Raw genomic sequence first — 22,745 nt, forward strand, 5'->3', positions numbered from 1 at the left:
GATTGCCGAGTCCTCGTGACTCACAGATTCTACCAAAACAGTTGCAGGTGCCGACGGTACCAGTGCAGGTGACGCAACCGAGCTCAAGTGGGAGTTTGACGAGGAACGTGGTCGTTACTATGTTTCTTTACCTGATGATCAGTAGTGGAGCCCAGTTGGGACGATCGGGGATCTAGCATTTGGGGTTATCTTATTTTCATTTGGATTTGACCGTAGTCGGTCTATGTGTGGATTTTGGATGATGTTTGAATTAATTTATGTATTGTGTGAAGTGGCGATTGTAAGCCAACTCTCGTTATCCCATTCTTGTTCATTACATGGGATTGTGTGAAGATGACCCTTCTTGCGACAATACCTACAATGCGGTTATGCCTCTAAGTCGTGCCTCGACAAGTGGGAGATATAGCCGCATCGTGGGTGTTACATATATGCAAGTGCTGATGAAGCCATTGAAACCAGGTCAAGCCTCAAGGACAAAATTCCTCGTGAAGGAATTGCAGTATGTACCAAGGACAGTCTATCGCATTCTGACGAAGACTATGAGTCCAATCAAAGGCCACGACTCATCTGATGAGGAAATTGTTGGCATCATGAAGAATCTGGTTTTCAACATCATTCATGGCATTCCTGTCAATTATCACGATTTCTTCATGAGGACTCTGGCAAATGTTGCACTTTCACCGTTTGAGCTGAAGCCTTATGCACCGTGGATTATGAGATTCATCAGAACAAGGTCTTCACTCAACTACAAAGCTGATACACTGAACCATTGCAGCTACTTGCCCCCGATTGAAGTCCTCAAACGGACATTTTCCTCAGCTGATGACAAGGGCAAGGATTCTGCTGTTATAGATGAAGGCATTCGTCCATTGGATGGTCAATTTCACAAGGCTGCATCTTATTCCACCAATGATGACTCTGCCACTCATGATTCTGCTGCCCATACCTCCAAGCCAAATCCTCAAGCTACTGCTCCTCGTGTGATGACTGACCATGAACTTCTGCTAAGTCTTCACCAGAAGGTGGATCGAAACCATAAATGGGTTAAGCGTCAGTTTGGTTCAATTCTTCACAACATGACTGCTACACATAATGCAGTGAAGAAAAACCATTACTACCTCCATGAAGTCTTCGGTCGCACCTGGGCTGTTCTGTCTCACATTTACAGCGAAGAAGATCTGAAGAACATGGGTCTCAAGGAGGACTTTGACTGGTCTGCACCTCCACCGAAAAATACAAGAAGGTCAAGGTTCCTTCCTTGGTGGCCAACTCCTATTCTTCATCGCGCGAAACTGATGAGCATGAAGACTTGGACGACACTGCGGCAGGCCCTACATCAACAAACGACCCAAACAACGCTGGCGCTCCTTCATCAACTTGATATTCTTCAGGGTGCGTTACTCCTCATTTTCGAACCTTTTGTTCATTCGATGACAAAAGGGGAGAAATTTGAGTTAGTCTTCAAGCGGGTCTATCTTATATGCGCATTTTTTTTCTAAGTTACAACTCTTGTTCTTCTGATGACTTTGTTGGATCGAGTTGTAAACTTAAAACTCTATGGTGGCCTTATACTTTTGCTGTTTCTTCTGCATGCTTATTCCTCGTTAATGTTATTGCACGCATGCTGAATTACATCAGTCACCATATTTCATCATGCATTTCAAATTCTTCATATATTATGTCAAATGCGTGTATGAATTACAAGATATAGGGGGAGATCTCCATGATTAAAATCTTCAAGTGTGCATTGCTTCAAAAGCAAATTCCTCACTATGCACATCTTCAGGGGGAGTTCTTCTATATCTTGCAATCAAATTCCTCAATATCAGTATTTACACTTCATATGTTTATCCCCGTTGAAAACTTAACCTATATTGTCATCAATCACCAAAAAGGGGGAGATTGTAAGTGCATCTAGTGCCCCTTAGTGATTTTGGTGTATTGAAGAATTATAGGTTAAGGGACTAATGTGTTTATGAGTGTATACAGGTCTATAAGTCTATGAGGAGTTTAATATTTACACAGAAAGTCGACCCCTAAAAATTAAGTTCTTCGACTGAAGACTTTGGATTTCTGAAGACTTTGAAAGTGAAGAAATTGGTGTGACCTTGAAGACTGGGTATTCATTTGAGGAACATGAAGCGTGAAGACTTTTGTTTTCGTAGTTTCATTTTCTCTTTCTTGAGTCATAGCAAACACCGTACTGTTAAAGGGGGTCGAGGAAATACTAAGGAAACATTTCCATGTGATGCTCAACTCAAAATCCTACACCTACCAATCCCTTCGAGTGAAATCATTGCAAATCTCATACAGTTCAGTCATATTCTTCAGTGACAGAGACGAAGCTCTTCTGGTCTCTAAGGAATTTGTTCTGACTGAGGAGTTAGGAATTCGCCAGGGCGGATTGCCTACACAGTGAGGAACATGATAGCCCTGAGGAATTTGATCCTCATATTTCCGACCGTTGCTGTGCTACGCGCCAGCTGTCCCAAAATATCTTATCCACCTAACGGTCATATCACTGAAGGGCATTTATGTCTTATCATGTCGGGCTGCTCCCTAGGCTATAAATAGCCGCCCCCTACAACCACTAGCTGGTTCGCTGCTCCGAGAGAAACTGACATTTGTCATTTGAGAGCATCCCATCCTCCGAGGACTTTGAGCGAAAATCATCAAGTGAGGAAAACCCAAACCCAAACACCTACAAACCCAAAGTGATTGAGCATCACTGAAGAGATTGACCCTGCGTGGATCCGACGCTTGTTACCTTTGAAGACTGTGCTTCTTCTAGACGGTTAAGCGTCATGGTCTAGAGCATCCAAGAGGAATTGTGGATCGCCGAGTGACCGAGTTTGTGAAGGTTCGGAAGTCACCTGAAGACTTACCACGAGTGATTGGACGAGGTCTGTGTGACCTTAGTTCAAGGAGAATACGGTGAGGAATGTGTGTCCGGGACTGTGTGTCCTCAGGTTTAAATACCTAGCCGCTCCAACCAGATGTACAACTGAGACAGCAGTTTGAACTGGTCTACCAAATCATTGTCTTCACCAAGCTTACTGGTTCTATTTCCTCAACTCTTTCATTGCCTCATTACTGTGTTGTGTGCTTGTCATATCTGTGTTTGAAGACTTTGACAGAAGACTTTCTGAATTTCCTCAGTTCAATTTCTTCATTCTGTTTGTCTTCATCCTGTGCTATCCTGTGTTTACGCTTTTTGTACTCTATGTTTGTCTTCATTTCATCATGATGACCATGCCTATGTTCTGCTATGCTTACTCTTGAGTACTTATTCCGCTGCAAGTAGTTCTTCGCTAAGGAATTTCCTCACCCGCAAATTCCTCAGTGAAGAATTCATAAAAATCGCCTATTCACCCCCCTCTAGTCGATATAACGCACTTTCAAGATCTTGATGCTCAATATGTAAGCAGCTTCACCGAGGTCTTTCTTTTGAAAAACTTCTTTAAAACACTCCTTCATGCTTTGCAGAATAATTCTACATTATTTCCGATCAACAACATGTCATTCACATATACTTATCAGAAATGTTGTAGTGCTCCCACTCACTTTCTTGTAAATACAGGCTTCACCGCAAGTTTGTATAAAACTATATGCTTTGATCAACTCATCAAAGCGTATATTCCATCTCCGAGATGCTTGCACCAGTCCATAGTTGGATCGCTGGAGCTTGCACATTTTGTTAGCACCTTTAGGATCGACAAAACCTTCTAGTTGCATCATATACAACTCTTTTTTAAGAAATCCATTAAGGAATGTAGTTTTGAAATCCATTTGCCAGATTTCATAAAATGTGGCAATTTGCTAACATGATTCGGACAGACTTAAGCATCCCTACGAGTGAGAAAATCTCATCGTAGTCAACACCTTGAACTTTGTCAAAAAACCTTTTTTCGACAAGTCTAGCTTTGTAGATAGTAACACTACTATCAGCGTCCGTCTTCCTCTTGAAGATACGTTTATTTTCTATGGCTTGCCGATCATCGGGCAAGTCAACCAAAGTCCACACTTTGTTCTCATACATGGATCCCATCTCAGATTTCATGGCCTCAAGCCATTTTTGCGGAATCTGGGCTCATCATCGCTTCCTCATGCTTCGTAGGTTCATCATGGTCAAGTAACATGACCTCCAGAACAGGATTACCGTACCACTCTGGTGCGGATCTCACTCTGGTTTACCTACGAGGTTCGGTAGTAACTTGATCTGAAGTTACATGATCCTCATCATTAGCTTCCTCACTAGTTGGTGTAGTAGTCACAGGAACAGATTTCTGTGATGAACTACTTTCCAATAAGGGAGCAGGTACAGTTTGTTGGGAATCGTAGCAGAAATTAAAAAATTTCTACGCATCACCAAGATCAATCTATGGAGTCATCTAGCAACGAGAGAGAGGAGTGCATCTACATACCCTTGTAGATCGCGAGCGGAAGCGTTCAAGTGAACGGGGTTGATGGAGTCGTACTCGTCGTGATCCAAATCACCGATGACCGAGCGCCGAACGGACAACACCTCCGCGTTCAACACACGTACGGAGCAGCGACGTCTCCTCCTTCTTGATCCAGCAAGGGGGGAGGAGAGGTTGATGGAGATCCGGCAGCACGACGGCGTGGTGGTGGAAGTAGCGGGATTCCGACAGGGCTTCGCCAAGCGCTGCGGGAGGAGGGAGATGTGTCACGGGAGGGAGAGGGAGGCGCCAGGGCATGGGTACTGCTGCCCTCCCTCCCCCCTCTATATATAGGGGTCCAGGGGGGGCGCCGGCCTAGGAGATGCAATCTCCAAGGGGGGCGGCGGCCAAGGGGGTGGCTTGCCCCCCAAGCCAAGTGGGGCGCCCCCCACCCGTAGGGTTTCCAACCCTAGGCGCAGAGGAGGCCCAAGGGGGGCGCACCAGCCCACCAGGGGCTGGTTCCCTTCCCCACTTCAGCCCAAGGGGCCCTCCGGGATAGGTGGCCCCACCCAGTGGACCCCCGGGACCCTTCCGGTGGTCCCGGTACAATACCAGCGACCCCCGAAACCTTCCCGGTGGCTGAAAATGGACATCCTATATTTAATTCTTCACCTCTGGACCATTCCGGAACTCCTCGTGACATCCGTGATCTCATCCGGGACTCCGAAAAACTTTTGGGTTACCGCATACTAGTATCTCTACAACCCTAGCGTCACCGAACCTTAAGTGTGTAGACCCTACGGGTTCGGGAGACATGCAGACATGACCGAGACGACTCTCCGGTCAATAACCAACAGCGGGATCTGGATACCCATGTTGGCTCCCACATGTTCCACGATGATCTCATCAGATGAACCACAATGTCGAGGATTTAAGCAATCCCGTATACAATTCCCTTTGTCAATCGGCACGTTACTTGCCCGAGATTCGATCGTCGGTATCCCAATACCGTGTTCAATCTCATTACCGGCAAGTCACTTTACTCGTACCGTAATGCATGATCCCGTGACCAAACACTTGGTCACATTGAGCTCATTATGATGATGCATTACCGAGTGGGCCCAGAGATACCTCTCCGTCATACGGAGTGACAAATCCCAGTCTCGATTCGTGCCAACCCAACAGACACTTTCGGAGATACCCGTAGTGCACCTTTATAGCCACCCAGTTACGTTGTGACGTTTGGCACACCCAAAGCACTCCTATGGTATCCGGGAGTTGCACAATCTCATGGTCTAAGGAAATGATACTTGACATTTGGAAAAGCTCTAGCAAACGAACTACACGATCTTTGTGCTATGCTTAGGATTGGGTCTTGTCCATCACATCATTCTCCTAATGATGTGATCCCGTTATCAATGACATCCAATGTCCATAGTCAGGAAACCATGACTATCTATTGATCAACGAGCTAGTCAACTAGAGGCTCACTAGGGACATCTTGTGGTCTATGTATTCACACATGTATTATGATTTCCGGATAACACAATTATAGCCTGAACAATAGACAATTATCATGAACAAGGAAATATAATAACAACCATTTTATTATTGCCTCTAGGGCATATTTCCAACACAGTTACCTCATCAAGTTCTACTTTCCTCCCACTCACTTCTTTCGAGAGAAACTCCTTCTCTAGAAATGATCCATTCTCAGCAACGAATATCTTGCCTTCAGATCTGTGATAGAAGGTGTACCCAACATTTTTCTTTTGGGTATCCTACGAAGACGCACTTATCCGATTTGGGTTTGAGCTTATCAGGTTGAAACTTTTTCACATAAGCATGGCAACCTCAAACTTTAAGAAACGACAGCTTAGGTTTCTTGCCAAACCATAGTTCATACGGTGTTGTCTCAACGGATTTAGATGGTGCCCTATATAACGTGAATGCAGCTGTCTCTAATGCATAACCCCAAAACGATAGTGGTAAATCGTTAAGAGACATCATAGACTGCACTATATCCAATAAAGTACGGTCATGACGTTCGGACACACCATTATGCTGTGGTGTTCCAGGTGGCACGAATTTGTGAAACTATTCCACATTGTTTTAATTGAAGACCAAACTCGTAACTCAAATATTTTTCTCCGCGATCAGATCGTAGAAACTTTATTTTCTTGTCACGATGATTTTCCACTTCACTCTGAAATTCTTTTGAACTTTTCAAATGTTTCAGACTTATGTTTCATCAAGTAGATATACCCATATCTGCTCAAATCATCTGTGAAGTTCAGAAAATAACGATACCCGCCGCGAGCCTCAACACTCATCGGATCGCATACATCAGTATGTATTATTTCCAATAAGCCAGTTGCTTGCTCCATTGTTCCGGAGAACGGAGTTTTAGTCATCTTGCCCATAAGGCATGGTTCACAAGCATCAAGTGATTCATAATCAAGTGATTCCAAAAATCCCATCAGCATGGAGTTTCTTCATGCGCTTTACACCAATATGACCTAAACGGCAGTGCCACAAATAAGTTGCACTATCCTTATTAACTTTGCATCTTTTGGCTTCAATATTATGAATATGTGTATCACTACGATCGAGATCCAACAAACCATTTTCGTTGGTGTGTATGACCATAGAAGGTTTTTATTCATGTAAACAGAACAACAATTATTCTCTAGCTTACATGAAAAACCGTATTGCAATAAACATGATCCAATCATATTCATACTCAACGCAAACACTAAATAACATTTATTTTAGGTTCAACACTAATCCCGAAAGTATAGGGAGTGTGCGATGATGATCATGTCAATCTTGGAACCACTTCCAATACACATCGTCACTTCACCCTTAACTAGTCTCTGTTCATTTTGCAACTCCCGTTTCGAGTTACTACTCTTAGCAACTGAACCAGTATCAAATACCGAGGGGTTGCTATAAACACTAGTAAAGTACACATCAATAACATGTATATCCAATATACCTTTGTTCACTTTGCCATCCTTCTTATCCACCAAATAGTTGGGGTAGTTCCGCTTCCAGTGACCAGTCCCTTTGCAGTAGAAGCACTTAGTCTCAGGCTTAGGACCAGACTTAGGCTTCTTCACTTGAGCAGCAACTTGCTTGTCGTTCTTCTTGAAGTTCCCCTTCTTCCCTTTGCCCTTTTCTTGAAACTAGTGGTCTTGTCAACCATCAACACTTGATGTTTTTCTTGATTTCTACCTTCATCGATTTCATCATCATGAAAAGCTCGGGAATCGTTTTCGTCATCCCTTGCATACTATAGTTCATCACGAAGTTCTACTAACTTGGTGACGGTGACTAGAGAATTCTGTCAATCACTATTTTATCTAGAAGATTAACTCCCACTTGATTCAAGCGATTGTAGTACCCAGACAATCTGAGCACATGTTCACTGCTTGAGCTATTCTCCTCCATCTTGTAGGCAAAGTACTGTCAGAGGTCTCATACCTCTTGACACGGGCATGAGTATGAAATACCAATTTCAACTCTTGGAACATCTTATATGCTCCGTGGCGTTCAAAACATTTTTGAAGTCCCGGGTCTAAGACGTAAAGCATGGTGCACTTAACTATCAACTAGTCATCATACCGAGCTTTTGTTAAAACGTTCATAACGTCTGCATCTACTCCTGCAATAGTTCTGTCACTTAGCGGTGCATCAAGGACATAATACTTCTGTGCAACAATGAGGTTAATCCTCAGATCACGGACCAAGTCCGCATCATTGCTACTAACATCTTTCAACTTAGTTTTCTCTAGGAACATATCAAAATAAAAACAGGGGAGCTAAACGCGAGCTATTGATCTACAACATAGATATGCTAATACTATCAGGACTAAGTTCATGATAAATTTATGTTCAATTAATCATATTAATTAAGAACTCCCACTTAGATAGACATCCCTCTAATCATCTAAGTGATCACGTGATCCAAATCAACTAAACCATAACCGATCATCACGTGAAATGGAGTAGTTTTCAATGGTGAACATCACTATGTTGATCATACCTACTATATGATTCACGCTCGACCTTTCGGTCTCAGTGTTCCGAGGCCATATCTGCATATGCTAGGCTCGTCAAGTTTAACCTGAGTATTCTACGTGTGCAAAACTGGCTTGAACCCGTTGTAGATGGACGTAGAGCTTATCACACCCGATCATCACGTGGTGTTTGGGCACGATGAACTTTGGCAACGGTGCATACTCAGGGAGAACACTTTTATCTTGAAATTTAGTGAGAGATCATCTTATAATGCTACCGTCAATCAAAGCAAGATAAGATGCATAAAAGATAAACGTCACATGCAATCAATATAAGTGATATGATATGGCCATCATCATCTTGTGCTTGTGATCTCCATCTCCGAAGCACCGTCATGATCACCATCGTCACCGGCGCGACACCTTGATCTCCATCGTAGCATCGTTGTCGTCTCGCCAATCTTATGCTTCTAAAACTATCGCTACCGCTTAGTAATAAAGTAAAGCATTACAGGGCCATTGCATTGCATACAATAAAGCGACAACCATATGGCTCCTGCCAGTTGCTGATAACTCGGTTACAAAACATGATCATCTCATACAATAAAATTTAGCATCATGTCTTGACCATATCACATCACAACATGCCCTGCAAAAACAAGTTAGACGTCCTCTACTTTGTTGTTGCAAATTTTACGTGGCTGCTACGGGCTTAGCAAGAACCGTTCTTACCTACGCATCAAAACCACAACGATAGTTTGTCAAGTTGGTGTTGTTTTAACCTTCGCAAGGACCGGACGTAGCCACACTCAGTTCAACTAAAGTTGGAGAAACTGACACTCGCCAGCCACCTGTGTGCAAAGCACGTCGGTAGAACCAGTCTCGCGTAAGCGTACGTGTAATGTCGGTCCGGGCCGCTTCATCCAACAATACCGCCGAACCAAAGTGTGACATGCTGGTAAGCAGTATGACTTGTATCGCCCACAACTCACTTGTGTTCTACTCCTGCATATAACATCAACGCATAAAACCAGGCTCGGATGCCACTGTTGGGGAACGTAGTAATTTCAAAAAAAATCCTACGCACAGGCAAGATCATGGTGATGCATAGCAACGAGAGGGGAGAGTGTTGTCCACGTACCCTCGTAGACCGAAAGCATAAGCGTTAGCACAACGCGGTTGATGTAGTCGTACGTCTTCATGATCTGACCGATCAAGTACCGAACGCACGGCACCTCTGAGTTCAGCACACGTTCAGCCCAATGACGTCCCTCGAACTCCCATCCAGCCGAGTGTTGAGGGAGAGTTTCGTCAGCACGACGGCGTGGTGACGATGATGATGTTCTACCGATGCAGGGCTTCTCCTAAGCACCGCTACAGTATTATCGAGGTGGGCTATGGTGGAGGGGGCACCGCACACGGCTAAAAGATCAAACGATCAATTGTTGTGTCTCTAGGGTGCCCCCCTGCCCCCGTATATAAAGGAGCAAGGGGGGAGGTGCGGCCGGCCAGGAGGGGGCGCGCCAGGAGGAGTCCTACTCCCATCGGGAGTAGGACTCCCTCCCTTTTCCTTGTTGGATTAGGAGAAGAGGGGGAAAGAGGTGGAGGAGAAGAAGGAAAGGGGGGCGCCGCCCCCCTCTCCTTGTCCTATTCAGACTAGGGGGGAGGGGCGTGCGGCCCTTGCCCTGGCCGCCTCTCCTCTTCTCCACTAAGGCCCACTATGGTCCATTAACCCCCGGGGGGTTCCGGTAACCCCTCCGGTACTCCGCTAAAATCCCGATTTCACCCGGAACACTTCCAATATCCAAATATAGCCTTCCAATATATCAATCTTCATGTCTCGACCATTTCGAGACTCCTCGTCATGTCCGTGATCACATCCGGGACTCCGAACAATCTTCGGTACATCAAAACATATAAACTCATAATATAACTGTCATCGAAACGTTAAGCGTGCGGACCCTACGGGTTCGAGAACTATGTAGACATGACCAACACACGTCTCCGGTCAATAACCAATAGCGGAACCTGGATGCTCATATTGGCTCCCACATATTCTACGAAGATCTTTATCGGTCAGACCGCATAACAACATACATTGTTCCCTTTGTCATCGGTATGTTACTTGCCCTAGATTCGATCGTCGGTATCTCAATACCTAGTTCAATCTCGTTACCGGCAAGTCTCTTTACTCGTTCCGTAGTACATCATCCCGCAAATAACTCATTAGTTGCAATGCTTGCAAGGCTTAAATGATGTGCATTATCGAGTGGGCCCAGAGATACCTCTCCGACAATCGGAGTGACAAATCCTAATCTTGAAATACGCCAACCCAACAAGTACCTTTGGAGACACCTGTAGAGCACCTTTATAATCACCCAGTTACGTTGTGACGTTTGGTAGCACACAAAGTGTTCCTCCGGTAAACAGGAGTTGCATAATCTCATAGTCATAGGAACACGTATAAGTCATGAAGAAAGCAATAACAACATACTATACGATCGAGTGCTAAGCTAACGGAATGGGTCATGTCAATCACATCATTCTCCTAATAATGTGATCCCGTTAATCAAATGACAACTCTTTGTCTATGGCTAGGAAACATAACCATCTTTGATCAACGAGCTAGTCAAGTAGAGGCATACTAGTGACACTCTGTTTGTCTATGTATTCACACATGTATTATGTTTCCGGTTAATACAATTCTAGCATGAATAATAAACATTTATCATGAAATAAGGAAATAAATAATAACTTTATTATTGCCTTTAGGGCATATTTCCTTCAATTTGCAAATTATGTTGAACCGAAGAGCTTTTGCACTTTTAGTGGCCAGAAAATGAAGTAATACATCTAAAATAGCAATCCAACTCATAACGTGACAAATACGATGGCGGCGGTGGTAGCCATAGATTTGTCATTTTTGCGCCGGCAACGGCACGGAGAGGCTCAAATCTAGGTGGGAGAGGACCGCGGCGGGGCCTACGGAGCGTCCGCGGTGGTGAGGGGCGGGAAGGATGTCGCCGGCGTAGATGCAATGAGAGTGGGGTGGGTGAGCCAACTAGGGGAGGGGATTTTTTTCCTCCAGCGGTTAGCAGCCCAGTAAATATAGGCGCCAGATAGGAGCCAGAGTAAAGAATTTACCACTCTATTCGGTTTAGGGGATCGGTCAGGTGCCGGTTAGAGAAGTAAAACCGAATTTTTACTCTAACGTCGGATAGGGGATCGACTAGAGTTGGCGTAAAGCATTACGAACAATTATAACGGATCGGTTAGAGATGCTTTTAGAGCATCTCCAATAGATGGTCCAAATGTAAAAGTAACTAACTTTTCGATCGTCTGAGACGAAAAACGCAGCTCCAACAGACGGTCCATATGTAAAAAATTAGACCGCGGGCTCCTCGTGATGTAAAATACAACACCTCGCGGTGCAAATTTACATCATGAGGTGCATCTAGTCCAAAACTAGCCGCCGCCCGCGAACGCCCAACCGGCAGTTCCTTTCTTTTCCCGCCCGCCCGCCTGCGACCTCCCGTCCGCCACCGCCCCGCCACCGCCCCGCCGCCTCCACACCCCGCCGCCGCCCCGCGCACGCCGCCCGCATCAGATCCGCCCCCCCCCCGCCGATGTTTGCACGCCGCCCGCCCGTCGCGGATCCGACCACGGCCGCAGCGCACGCCGCCGCCCCATCTGCCGCAGCTCCGACCCACCGCAGCTCCGCCCGGCCCCGGCCCGCCCGCCGTGGCTCCGACCCGCCCCGGCTCCGTCCGCTACCGCCCCGCATGCCGTCGCTGCCCCGCAGCTCCGCCCCACCCGGCTCCGTCCGCCACCGCCCCTCAGCTCCGCCCCGCCCGGCTCCGTCTGCCACCGCCCCGGCCGCACGCCGTCGCCGCTCCACCCCTCTCACCGCTCTTCGATGGCGCCAAGGAAGACGCCGAAGGGCAAGTCGGGCTTCTTTGGCATGAGGCAGAAGCCCTCCGGTAACTTCGGAGTGGAGTTCTCCAACGCCGGGAGGCGTTGTGGATCGGCACGTACCCCTCCGCCCACGAGGCCGCGCGTGCCTATGACGTGGTGGTGTGGCGTGCCGAGAGGCCTCGGGAGCACCTCAACTTCCCAGAGATCGAGAGTCGGCGGAAGCGGCGATGCTTGTGCTGCAGGGCATCAGGATGAAGGAGATCCCGACGAAGAAGAAGATGACGAAGAAGCCATCGGTTGTCGTCAGTGCCGGTGAGACCGGCGAGGAGGCGATGGCGAGGTTTGCTCGGGAGCATCCGGAGTACGTCCAGGCCGAGCTGGAGTACTACTGGAAGCATGAGGCGGAGCAGAAGAAGAAGGGGGTGAAGGAGGACGAGGCATCGACTAACTGGTATTCGAATGAGTTTCTCTGTAAATGTGGACAAGATTTGTATCATAAATATGAAAACAGAGACATGATATAGTAACAGCAAGCAAATTGCTGAGTTAGAACAGAAGAGATGGAAAATACTGCTGCTGCAAGTCAGACAATACTTTCATTGTTGCGGTTTGTACAAATCCTGATGCATGAATTCCACAAACACTGTAACCTAATGTACATAAAATTATTATTGACCTAAACCTTGAAATCAACGCGCGCATGGACGATCGATCGGTTGCATCTTGCGCAATCTGACGTAGCTCTAGTGCTGAAGCCCATCTTCGACGATGATGAGTTCCCACCGGACAGTGAAGCAATCGTTCTTGAGATGCTTGGACCTTTCGAAGGCCTCCCTCGCAATGTACCTGGGGGAGCCGATGCAGACTCTGCTGGGCACGTGAGTCATCGGACTTGTACGAACAACTCTAGGATCTTGGTATGCAACCTGGTCGGTGAAAGTGAACAGGGCGTGCACTTTCAGAGGGCGCGTGACATCCTGGATGAGAGTGAAAGAGAGAGCCATGAAATCGGCGTCCCCCGGGACTCTACCATTGGGGAAGATGTCGATAACCCAACGATAACCGCCCAGCATGAATGGGGAAGACTCTATTGCCATGCCAGTTGGTAAATCTTTGGCGCGGGAGTAGCCGACGACCTCGAACAGGTGGAACTCGCTGGGCGCTGCAGCGGCGGCGGCGGCAGAGGCAGCGGCTGCGGTGTTGCCCATGCCGGCGACGGCATGGCAAGCTACTTTGTGCCTGACGGATATATACGGTGACTGATGGATGTTTGGTACAGTTTCTTTTCTCTCCCGTCCAATAGATTCTATATAGGGTAGCAGTGTCAACCCTGATTTGCGGATTGGTTTGTTTTGCTTGCCTTTTATTTAGCTGATTTGTTAAGATACGGTCCTCATCAACTTAAAACAGACACCACACGCAAAAAAAAAGAAAAAAAAAACTATCACCCTCCTCCCCGTCGAGCGTAACAATAACGTGCGCCTCAGTCAGTAGTTCTTCCTCTCGAGGGCTCAAGAACGGCCCATACCATACCTGAATGAGAATGGTATGAGATTTCTTCTATAATCGGCACACAACCCTAATAGAACGACACGATGACGTGGGACCTTAATAGAACCACACGATGAAGGTCGCCTTTGGTTAGCATCTCTAGTAGATCCCGCAAAACGCCCGGGCCGCTATAATGACCACCATTTTTAGGTATCGGAGCGAAAAAATCACCCCACGCAGCTTCCGGAAAATTGCCCGTCCCAGAAAAAAACAGGGGGAGTGGTATATTTCGGCCCGAGCGCCGCATGTCCAGTTTTCAGCCCATGTTTAGCCATTTTCAAAATAACTAGAAAAATTTGGCGGGGTGAAAGTTTCAGCACGCGCCCTTCATTCCGCCGCCACATCTCGCCTTCGATTCCTGCTGCCCCTGGCCACCCCGCGACATCGAGTAGCTCCTCCGTTTTCTGGCACATCATTTCCATCACTTCGGGAGCTCACGGGTGGCCATTCCATACCCCGCGTGCATGGCCGCCGCCGCCATGGACACATCGCAGAGCTTTGTGCGAGGCCACATTGCGGCTGGCAGAGGGTGCTCCAGGCGTGATGACCGTGGATTCGTGCTCACTGCCACGGCGCCAGCCGACACCGCAGGTTTGGTGCCGCACGTCGATGGGGAGTAGGGGTTGCGGATTTGCTGCCGACCGTCGATGGGGAAGAAGCAGCGCCGCCCTTGCCGCCAAAGGTAATTTTTCTTGCTGCCGTCGGTTTTAATTTTGGGACTCGAGCGATATGAAGATTGAATTGTGGATTTATTAATTTTTTGATGGATATTGATTGGAGTTCGTCCTCGGAGTCAAATGATTCCGACATAGAGGATTTGCTTTTCGACGACAATGTCGAGCACCTTGTCTTGTTGCAACTCGTCCAAGAATTTGAGGCCGACAAGAAGAGAAAGCGTCAACGATCGACGGTTGGCCATCTCTGTATTCCGTGAAACCGAGCTCTTAGACATTCCTTGCTCATGAAAGATTACTTCGCGGAGTACTAACCTGTTTGGCTCACCTCTTCCGTAAGTGTTATCGAATGCACATATCTCTTTTTGTTCGTAATGTGGTAGCTTGCGAGCAAACTTGTCGTTTTTTTCACTCACTGGGGGAATGTCGCCGGTTTGCTTGGGTTTAGGTCATACCAAAAGATATCGGGGGCAATGAGTGTGAGAGCATATGGCTTCCGTCTGACTACACCAATTCGTATTGAAGAAGATACCACGCTCAAATGTTTGTGGAGTTTGCCAAAGTTTGACCTGGGTTTTTGGTCCCGAGTATCTCCAAGCTTCCAATGAGGAGGATGCAAAGAATATGATGGTGATAAATGAAGAGAGAGGATGGCCGAGCATGCTTGGGAGTGTGGATTTCACGCATTGAAGGTGGAAAAACTGCCCTACAGCTCGGCACGGGTAGTACACGGGCCATCATCGTGATTCCATTATTGTGGTCGAAGACGTGGCTTCACACGACTTGTGGATTTGGCATGCTTCTTTGGCTTGCCAGGTTCACTCAAAACCAATGTATGGTATCACATCTTTTTGCTCATCTTGCTAGTGCAGATGCTCCAGCTTGCAACTATACCGTAAATGGACATGACTCGACCATGGGGTCTTATCTTGCTGATGGTATCTGTCATCCGTGGTCAACATTTGTGAAGACCACCTGTAAGCAGAAAAGCAAGAAACAAACTTATTTTGCTCAAGCACAAGAAGCATTGCCAAAAGGATAATGAGACGGCATTTTGTGTGTTTCAAGCTCAGTTTGTCATTCTTTGAGGTCCTCAAAGATTACATTATCTTTGGTCAGCTCATTGACGATCTTTGTAACAAAAAACACACATACAATGCATTAATGGTAATAGCAATAGAAACAAAAGAAATAACTGTTGGCAGGTTTATATAATTTTTTACTGCTGCAGGAACAAAACTCGGTTGGAAATAGATGTTGAACAACGTGCCAGTTGCAATGCTCCTGCCACACCTTTACTTGCATTGTTTTCATATGGTAGTGGCATCATTTCCCTATTAGTGAACATAGTTAATGGCTATATCTTTTGATGATTCAACACAAAAAGACTATATATAATCCGATCTTTTCTAAACTAAAAACTATTCTACACTCAAAAATTTCTACACTAGATACTATATTAAAATTAGATTATATACAAAAGCAATGAGATTCTACACTACTAAAATTTCTACACAAAGCAATCCATGGATTCTACGCCACTAGATCGGATTCTCTAAGTATAAAATCTAATTCTACACTACTAAATGGATTGTACTACGTATAAAACCTAATTCTACATAACTACAATCGAATTCAAAGGAACAAACATTGGATTCTACATCACTAAAATCGAATTCAACACTACTTCAATTCTACACAAATCACCTCATTCCACGAATCACCATGGCGTCCGCGGACCAAGGAGGCGCGAGGCAAGGGGAAGGAGATACGCGATGGGAGGGGATCACACCTGCACTACTAGGAAAAGGGCTACTAGTGGCGCACCTATTTTGCCTACTAATGGCGCACTACAAGTGCGCCACTAGCACCACGCCATTAGATTTTATTACTAATGGCGCACCACAGGTGCGCCATTAGTATACCAGATGTGGTGCGCCATTAGTATACCATTCGGTGCTCCACTGGTATTCCCTCCAGGTGCGCCACTAATAACCTTATAGGTGCGCCACTAGTAATAAAGGAAGGTGCGCCACTAATAAGGGCTTAAATGCGCCACTAGTAATGTATTTGGAAAACAAAAAAAATCTAAATTTACAGAAAACAACCTATAAGGAAAAATAATTTTAAAACAAAAAATGAAATAGAATCATAATTTTTATTATAGTAAGAATATTACAATTTCTTTACAAGTTTCCAATAAAAGGAAAATTGCAAGGAAATAAAAGAAAATCCTAAAACTAATCTTCTAGTAATCTTTTCTTCTTTTTCTTCACTTTATCCCTGCAAAATGTAACAAAATAAACAGAAAGACAAACAAACTATTTATAACATGTCAATACTGTCATTTTTTATGCAGAACTAGATATGAGCATATATTTCCAGAATTACATGGTGTGAATATTGTATGAGTAAGATTATAATGGAAATGAATTTTGATAGGAGCCCACTTTCGACAAGTATTTATCTGACAGAGCTAAATAATCAGGGCATTTACCTTTTGATAATATTATTATACTATACTACCAGTATACTACTCCACTTGGCTTCATTTGAATGTACAGTCAAATTAAAAAAATGTGTTCATGGGGCAGCAGCACTAAGATTTGACCGTTTTCTGTCGGCCAACATATATATGGATAAATCAGAGATTAGACATGCATATAAAAGAAGGAAAATCAAGAAATATTAATCAATTGGGGTAGTCATGGTGTACTCAGTTTTATTACGGTGGCCAACTTTCACTATGTGTATATGTTTGAACAAAAAAACTGTGGAAATAATGATAACGAATGGAAGAGTAGCACAAACATGTTCATCCAGTTCCACAACCAACCAAGTAAAGACAGTACCAACAAATGATCAAGAGAAAAGCAACCTTCAAGGCAGATAGGGCAAACATCCTCCTCCTCGATCTTATCTTCAGGGGCACCTTTTTCACATGATTCGTATTCATCCACCTTCAGAGATTCCTGCTGATCATCTGTTTTGCTTTTGATATCTGACTTCTCCAGATCTGCACATGAAAAATTATAAGCTTGCATCACTACCATCACTAGGCTAATTCTAATAAGCCTAAAATAAATAAATTCTAATCAGCCTCAAAGCCCATAAGAGCTTTACCTGGGTTTTCTGTAACTGGCAAACTAACATCATAAGGCAATGGTGCAGGGGGTGCCCGATAAGTGTCAGGAGTGGATGTGTCCAGATTTGTGTCAACGGCGACTATAGCAGAAGCTGGAGATGATCCATCAAAGGCAGAAGACAAAGGTTCATGCTCCTCCTAATGACAGCAAGCAGCATATCACATAGACAACATGACATGTGACATTAAGCAGTAGCATACTAACTAAAAAGTAGCATGCCTCATGACAGTAGTATTGAGCACAATTAGTATAGCCTTAGACTAGTAATTCATGCCTTTGATCCTAACAGTTTTACAAAACTGATAACAATAGCACAATTAACAGTACAAGAAAACCAGCAACTATATCCATAGTGCCAACAACAGTAGAAACAACCTAGAACCACTTGAACTAGATACAGTAGGATGTCAATAAGGCATTATCCAAGTTCTTACACAAACCAGAACACCAAATCAGATACATAAGCAAGGGCATGACCACAGGAGCAACTAAAGGGATAGCAACAATTACTGGCAACATTAGAATAACCTTTAGTTGGCCCTAAAACAATGAGCAGTAGCAATGCATCAACAGAGCGGCAACAATGGCCAAGACACTAGAAGTAGTAGTAGGCCAGAGAGGAGAAGTGGAACTCATTGGGCTAGGGTTGTAGCTGATGCCGAGCACGTCACCATACCAGCATGGCGAGGCAGCAGCCACAGCACCGCACGGCGCCAACCAACGCCGGGCTTGCGCAGCACGCCTCCCGACCGGCGGAGGGGCACCGTGCACAGCAGGAGCATGACCCAGGCAACACCAGCACCACCAGGAGGTGTGGGAGGTGGCGTACCCGACTGGAGCAACGAGAAGGAGACTGCCGGCGATGAGGGGCTCATCACCACCGAAACCCTAGCGGAGGGGATCGATGGGAACGACCTCAGGAGGCGAGGATAACCAAATTGAGCCGGTGGGGAAGGTAGATCAGCTCGAGGGGGAGCTGCCGGTGCCTAATCCGCCGCCCGCTGGCTTCGCCGTCGCCGGAGGTGAGGTGGCGGCCGAATCCCTAGCTAGCTACGGGGGACGATGGAGGGTGGGAGCGCCGATTCTGGCCGGAGGGGAAGGAGGCCTGGAGCTTGGGGAGGTTGGGGGAGTGCTTCCCGCAGCCGGAGCTCGCCGAAATAGGCCGGCGTGGGTGGTGGCGGCGACGAGGGAGAGGGGTTCGTGGGGGACAGAGGAGAGAGGTCGCGAGACAGAGAGGGAGGAGGCGTTCGGTGGAGTTGGGTGGGCTCTATCTCGTGAGCTCTTTTTTTGAAACATAATTACTAATGGCGCACCGTGGGAGTGGTGCACCATTACTAGTTGAACTAGTAATGGCGCACCACCCCACGGTGCGCCATTAGTAGTTTTGAAAAATATAAAAGAAAAAAAATTACTAATGGCGCACCGTGGGAGTGGTGCGCCATTAGTAGTTTTGAAAAAATTAAAAGAATTTTTTTTACTAATGGCGCACCGTGGATGTGGTGCGCCATTAGTATTTGCACACTAATGGCGCACCAACACATGGTACGCCATTAGTATTTAGTAATGGCGCACCACATGTACAGTGCGCCATTAGTGTCCATATTGGCTATAGCTGTTTTTGTAGTAGTGCTGCTGCCGGCGGTGTGGCGATGAGCGTGCGTGTAGGTCCGGCGGCGATGGGCGGCGAGGTCCGGAGGTGGTAGTGGCAGATGGACGAGGGAGTGGGTGAAAATGAGATAGAGAAGAGAGGTGCCTAGGATTTTTACCTGGGGAATGAATTGAGATGGACTAGTGCTGGCGTGAGCCTAAGACACCACGCCATAATTAAGTAAAGGCCAAATAAAAAAGACTAAGAATAATAAAAGACTCAATATAATAAAGACAAAAGTAATAAAAGACTCAAAATGATAAAAAAAAGTCTAAAAATAATTAAAAAATCAAAATAATAAAAGACTAAAAATAATAAAATTCTAGAAATAATAAAAGACTAAAAAAGATTAAAAAAAGATTCAATATAATAGAATACTATAAATACTAGAAGACTAAAATATAATATAAATAGTTTACTATTTACAAAATGATATTATTATTTTAATAATAGTAATAACATGATTTTTTACTAGTATAATTAATAAATACTTAAAACATATGTTAAAAAAATATTTCTGGCCTAACAGAAGTTAGCACGCCCGCACTAGACTAATTAACTACGGCGTGCATAGAAATCTAACGCCACCATTATCTTCCAACTGGTCAGTACAGCTGGACCCACCAATTTGTACCACGTTAAAAAAAGCAACACCAATATTAACCTTATAAGGCTGGTGTCCAAATATTCCAAATGCACCACTATTTGAAAAAAAATAGTGATGGCGTTGATTCGAAATGACGCGCCACCAAGTAAAGTTGTGGCTAACCAGTTCTCTACTAGTTCCCGCCACATATATAGTAAGGAAATTGCTTAAAAACATATATTTAATAAATCCAGGATAGTCTAAAATTTGAGCATGGCACTTGCAATGGTGTGTAGACAACATTGAAAAAAATTGAGTGGCAAATGATGTGAAATATTTGAGTTTTGCATGGGAGGCGATGATATCCATTCGAAACCCTGATACTTCGTTGAATAGTGTTCAGTTTGTACACGAACTGCATCAAGTTTTAGGCGTACCATTGTCAAGTTTTGTCAGACCATATGGGGGCCATATGATGAGACCATGCCAAGTTTCACCCCATTCCGAGGTCATTTCCAAGTTATGTTCAACCAAAGAGTGTTTGTCTTATTTTAGTTACTAGAAAATGAAGTAATAATATTTTAAAAATAGCAAACCAACTCATAAAGTGGTAGAATTTGAGAATGACACTTCCAATGGTGTGTAAACAACATAGAAAAAGTTTGAATGAGTACTGATGTAATTTTTTTATTTTTGTGTGGTAGGCAGTGGTTTTCCATTTGAAACCCTAGTACTTCGCTGGAGAGTGTTTAGTTTGTACACGAAGTGCATCAATTTTTGATGTAACACTCTCAAATTTTAACCACACTAGGTCATATGATGACACCATGCCAAGTTTCACCCTGTTCCGAGGTCATTTGCAAATTAGGTTGAACCGAAGAGCGGTTTGCCCTTTTTAGTGGCCAGAAAATGAAGTAATACATCTAAAACAACGTAGAAAAAGTTTGGACGAGAAATGATGTAAAAAAATTGAGTTTGTGTGGTAGGCGATGGTTCCGTTCGAAACTCTGATACTTCACCGGAAAGTGTTTAGTTTGTACACGAGTGCATCAAGCTCTTGTCATAACGCTCTCAATTTCTAACACACCATATAGGAGTCCCATGATGACACTATATGCCAAGTTTCATCACTTTCTGGGGTTATTTGCATGTTATGTTGAACCAAAGAGCGTTTTGCCCATTTACTGTCCGCGAAATAAAATAATACTTTAAAAAATAGCAGACCAACTCATAAAGTGGAAAAATGTACGCATGGCACTTTCAATGGTGTGTAGACAACATAGAAAAAGGTTGAAAAATAACTCATGTAAAAATATGAGTTTTGTGTGGTCGGCGGTGGTTTCCGTTCAAAATCCTGGTACTTCATTGGAGAGTGTTCAGTTAGTACCCGAAGTATATCAAGTTTTTGCCGTAACTCTCTTAATTTTTTAGTACACCCTATATGGGTCATATGATGAACCCATGCCAAGTTTCCAACTAAAAAAAATCTCATTTGCATGCTATTTTTAACAGACATCATTTTGCCATTGAAGTCGGGTGGGCTGTATGGTGACCGTCTCAGGTTTCCTAAGGGTGAGGCTGCGACGCTGGGTTTGGCGTGACATCACTTTGGCGCGGCAGCGGTCTGCTTCTTTAGCCACCACGTGGGACTCCGCGAGCACGAGATGGACAAGGGGATCATTGCTGGGCATCTCGTCGGCTATCATGTCATCCCATGCATGTAAGCGAGAGATGTGCCGTCGGTGTCGGGACCTTTTATAAGTTAGCCACCCATGCGGCACGCGGAGGGAACTATCGTGGGTTTCGGGAAACATCGAGAGTGGTAGATGACATAAGTTGATCTTAGGCGAGATCCCAAAGTATTTCATACAATCCTTTGCGATGTTAACACCAAACACACACGTTTACAACTCTGAAAACACGTGTGCATTATCATACGGTACGGCATAACACTTGTGTTCGAACGGTTTGACTATCACAAATGTTCGAAGAGTTCAAACCAAATCGTATATATAAACCATGTGCAGAATAACTCTCACAATTTAAATTCTTCAAACTTGTGCAATAGTTGTTTTAAGTCACACACGATACATCTCTGAATATAATCCAACGTCACAATTCAACCAACAGGCCATTTAGAATAGACCATCACAAGATTCAGAACCCGTGATCATATTTCCACGAAGCAAAATAAGGTGATATAAATAAAGTAGGTAAAAGGCTACCAAGTTTGTCCAGGGGCCATGTCCTTCATCTGCCATTAGAACAATATATATCAGAATATGATATGTTATGCAACTAAGATAATGAAAGACCAAAACTGTTGTTCCTGTTTCAAAAAAAAAGGTTGTTGTGTTACGTGGAGGTACTTAAGAATTTAATCTACGTAGCAGATCATTAACTTTTTTTTGCGGAATAGCAGATTATTAACTTGCTTCTCTTTGCTAAAAATCCAACACAATTCAATTTTGTTGTCAGCAAATTTTCATGCTTGCAAACTAAAATTTGTCATAATAGCGCCAATATAAACTGCCATAAGAACGTAGATTTGCCATGACTAAAAATCCAACACTATACTTTTTAGCGTTTCCATAGGAATTTGATCTACATAGCAAAATACTATGTTGTGTTAGGGGAAAGTACTTAAGAATTTGATCTACATATAGCAGATTAAAACTTGCTTCTCTTTGCTAAAAATCCAACTCAATTCATTTTTTTTTGTCAGAAAGTTGGCGTGCTTGCAAACTGAATTTGTCATGCTCACGCGAATATAAATTGCCTAAAAAACATAGTTTTGCCATGC

General features: G+C 44.6%; 1 long non-coding RNA gene across 1 annotated transcript; it reads right to left on the minus strand.

Moving 5' to 3' along the window:
• Nucleotides 1–3,178: 3,178 nt before the first annotated feature.
• Nucleotides 3,179–17,824, minus strand: LOC123048887 (uncharacterized). The gene is made up of 4 exons (XR_006423392.1): nucleotides 17,686–17,824; nucleotides 17,441–17,578; nucleotides 10,475–10,479; nucleotides 3,179–3,189 (listed from the first exon to the last, which is right to left on the minus strand). It is a non-coding gene; the product is annotated as an uncharacterized lncRNA (long non-coding RNA).
• Between the last annotated feature and the right edge of the window lie 4,921 nt (nucleotides 17,825–22,745).

This window comes from Triticum aestivum, chromosome 2D (assembly GCF_018294505.1).
Source record: "Triticum aestivum cultivar Chinese Spring chromosome 2D, IWGSC CS RefSeq v2.1, whole genome shotgun sequence".
Lineage (NCBI taxonomy): Eukaryota > Viridiplantae > Streptophyta > Magnoliopsida > Poales > Poaceae > Triticum > Triticum aestivum.